General features: G+C 36.6%; 1 pseudogene; it reads left to right on the top strand.

The window, feature by feature from the left end:
• Positions 1-719: 719 nt before the first annotated feature.
• Positions 720-845, top strand: LOC145244172 (U2 spliceosomal RNA; annotated as a pseudogene).
• The last annotated feature ends 2,875 nt before the right edge of the window (positions 846-3,720 follow it).

Raw genomic sequence — 3,720 nt, 5'->3', positions numbered from 1 at the left:
GATGGAATACTGTTGCCATATCTGGGCAGGAGCTGCTAAAAACAGCCTATCCTGCCTTGACAGAGTACAAAATAGATTTCGTGGCTTAGTGGGGGATGCCCTTTTCTCTACCCCGCAACCTCTCTCCCACAGAAGAGACGTTGCGAGCCTATCCTTGTTTTATCGTTATTTCCATGGCAGGTGCTCGTCTGAACTCCAATCTCTGGTCCCCCCTCGCCAATGTTTCACGAAAAACACCCGTCTAGCTGAATCCACTGTGCAAAATTTCCCCCACTCTATATCTGTGCCTAAATCAAAACGCGGATTCCATGAACAAAGCTTCTTTCTTAGAACTGCACGCCTGTGGAACTCTGTTTCGTCTGCCTGCTTCCCACCGGACTACAACTTGGATGTCTTCAAGTCCAATGTTAACAAATTCCTAATGAACCATCCCCTTAAGTAAACACTTCATCAAATCTCCACACTAACGTAATGTACTTGCAATAACCCTTATCCCTGAGTGGCTTCCGGGCTTTGATAAGTGGTGATCACTGTGTAAAAAAAAAAAAAAAAAAAAAAAAAAACATATAAGACCTTCATCAATGTAGGGGCAACCCTTCATACCAATTGTCACTATCCAGCTCCCCTACTCCCCGGGGAGCTTGTCCCCATTTCCCCTTTACTCCTCACATTAAAAATCCGCCTTGTGCCTAATTTGCTCGGTTGGGGAGCAAATAAATACCCTTTTCTTTGCCTTTTGGCCAAGATCAAAGTGTAGTATCTGTTCTTTCTGTCATTATTTTCTATTCGCTGTCAGCATAAACATTATTATATAAAGAAACGTCATAAATATATTTGGACTTTCAAAATAATTTTGGTGCTTTATTCTTTCTGTGGAATATGTACATGCATGAAACAACACAACCTCCCATATCAAGATTACAGTTATCCAAAGACCTAACTGCTATTTCCGGGGATTCATTTGAAAGAAAAAGATTTCTTCTCGTAATTCGCTATGTAAGACTGGTTTGCTGTCTGCATTAAGAAACTTGTAAATAATATATTTGACATAATTTTATCTCTATTAATAACTAACAGGCAGCCCGGCGTTGCCCAGTCGTAAAATACTCATAAATATTATATTTTAATTCATACAGAAACTGAGATATCCATTAGGCCGACTTGACACGATCTTTAAAATGTGTTTTCAAACCTACTTATTTTTGACATAATGAATCTGCTATGTGAACCATTCATGCATCCGCATTCGTAAAACATTTAGCAAATAAATAAAAATTCGACGACTCCTTAGCAGCCTATTTTTCCGGATTAAAACCTATCTAAAAGTTTTCCACCTGTCTGAATATACTCTATACCGAATTTCAAGTCTTTAGATAAAAAATCCGTTGAGTATATAGGTTGAGAAGTGTCCTCCCACACACATTCCCACTTTTATAGATATATAGATGTGAATGTCAATATTCTTTTTAAGGGTTGAATTTTTGAAAATACATAACAAACAATGAAGGGTGCAAAATAGCGACGATCAAGTTAAATATTTAAATTCTAGCAAGAAAAATAAAAGTATTAAATAACAAAGATAACACGGAGGTTTTATAGCCATAAATCAGCCATTTAATTTTTGTATTTTTTAAATAACAACATCCTAAAAAACATAGAACTATTAAAGGTCAAGAAGATATCTCTACTATTATATAAAAAGAACTCTGTCTGTGTGTGTGAGTTCGTTTCCTATAGACTCCTAAACGTCTAGGCCGATTTTTTTTTAATTTCACAAAAATGTACTTTATGTGCCTTGCAGCGTTCTTAGGTCGGTTTTGTATCAGAATGTATTCGATCAGTATTGATAATCGATAATCGATAATCGAAAAATTCGATGACAGAAAGAACAAGTGATCTTGATTAAATTTAACGCCTTATGCAGCCTAATGTGTTGATGTGCATGTAACTATGTTATTTCCAGAATTTTGCAGTAGTCTTGTTGGTATGTAATTCAGAATCTTACTTTGTGTCTATATTCTGATGTGGACTGAAAACTATTTCTTTTTATCTAAGTTCTCAATCTCAAGCTCGTGGTTTTGTTTCGACAAATCGCGTTCTCATTGGTTAATATTGGTCATGTGATCTGTTTTTGCAGACGTAAAATACAATAGCTATAAATATCTCCTATTTTTATTTTTTTTATTTATTTTTATTTTTATTTTTATTTTTTTTTTTTTTTGCAAGGCTAACTTTTTAGAAAAGTGAAACAGAGCAAGAAGATAAAAGTAGGAGAAATAAAGAATCAGTAAACAAAAGTAAATAAAATTGACATTCTATTCTGCTGTTCTGATCCATATCGTTTTCTTTAATTGCTCTATAAATGCGAACATGCATGGGTGTACACTCTGCTATGCCGTTTCTATCTATTCTGAAATAGTCATGTTGGTATCTAGTTTGAAAGCTAACTTCGATCTTCAAACGGTTCTACAGTACCGACTCTCTAAATGATTAATTGTTAGAATTTTTGTAACAATATCTTTCTGGTTGGAATACTTGAATGTAAAGTGGGCGTTGTTGAAGTGGGTCCTTTGAATACCATGTTGTTAGTTCAAGCAAATCGTCGCCAGTTGTTGTGACCTTAGGAGAGAATCATAAAGAAAAACTCAAACACCAAATTCCAAGTCTGTAGATCAAGTCTGTAGATTAGTATATAGGTTGAGAAGTGTCCATACACACATTTCCATTTTTTATAGATACACTAGCAGGGGTTACCCGGCGTTGCCTAGGTGATCGGCCCCCTTCCCACTCCGAGGGGTAACAAAAAAAGTCACCCCTTATGATTTACATGCTTGGTGCCGGCCTCCTCCCTTCAGGGAGAGATAATCCCCAACCCCACATTCAGGGAGGAGGGTGCCTGGAGGCTTCTCCCCCCCCAAGAAAAAAGTCACCTCCTCCTGGCCTCTTCATGGGGGGGACACCGGCTCCCTCCTTTGGGGGGAGAAACTGCCAAGCTCCCCCCTTTCGGGTGAGAAAATGCCAGGCTTCCCCTTTTGGTGGGGGGATGGTGGCGTGGCCTTCGTTATAAAGATGGCCGGCCAGCTGAAAAAATGACGTCATCGCCGAGGTCCCAACAAGCAAGATATGTGGAACTCTTAGACTGTCAATAATGAACAGTGAGGCGCCATCTTGAATTTTTTAATACATCGGTAAACACTGTATGGTTTTCGAGCTGAATAAACATGTTACATTGAATAAAAACACGAAAAATATATCCAGTATGTTAGAAAAGTAACTTATCTTGCCTTTGATAACATTTATTTGTTATATATTTGTTTTTTGACAACTTTTTCGAATCTATGTGTACAGTAATACAAACCCGAAATGAACTTAAGACCACGAGTGAACGCGCGTTTTTTTTTTAGTTTAGTTTCATATATATATATATATATATATATATATATATTAATAAGTATTTTTAAATTTTATCTTTCTAGCTTTAAAAAACAGTTTTAAAATTTTATCAGCCGGCATAATTTATTTTTAAATATTGAAAAATTTCAGGAAAATTAATTTTTGCTAGATTTTTAAAACATGTGTGTCAACAGCTTAAAAAAATCGTCTCTTCAAAAGAACGTCTTTTAAAGAGGACAGTAGTGAACGTGTGTGTGTGTGTGTGTGTGTGTGTGTGTGTGTGTGTGTGTGTGTGTGTGTGTGTGTGTGTGTGTGTGTGCGTGTGCT

The sequence above is a fragment of the Euprymna scolopes genome, chromosome 22 (assembly GCF_053919585.1).
Source record: "Euprymna scolopes isolate OS-2025 chromosome 22, ASM5391958v1, whole genome shotgun sequence".
In the NCBI taxonomy this organism is placed as follows: domain Eukaryota; kingdom Metazoa; phylum Mollusca; class Cephalopoda; order Sepiida; family Sepiolidae; genus Euprymna; species Euprymna scolopes.
Note: the sequence above shows the minus strand (reverse complement) of the source record. Positions and strands in the feature narration are given on the sequence as shown.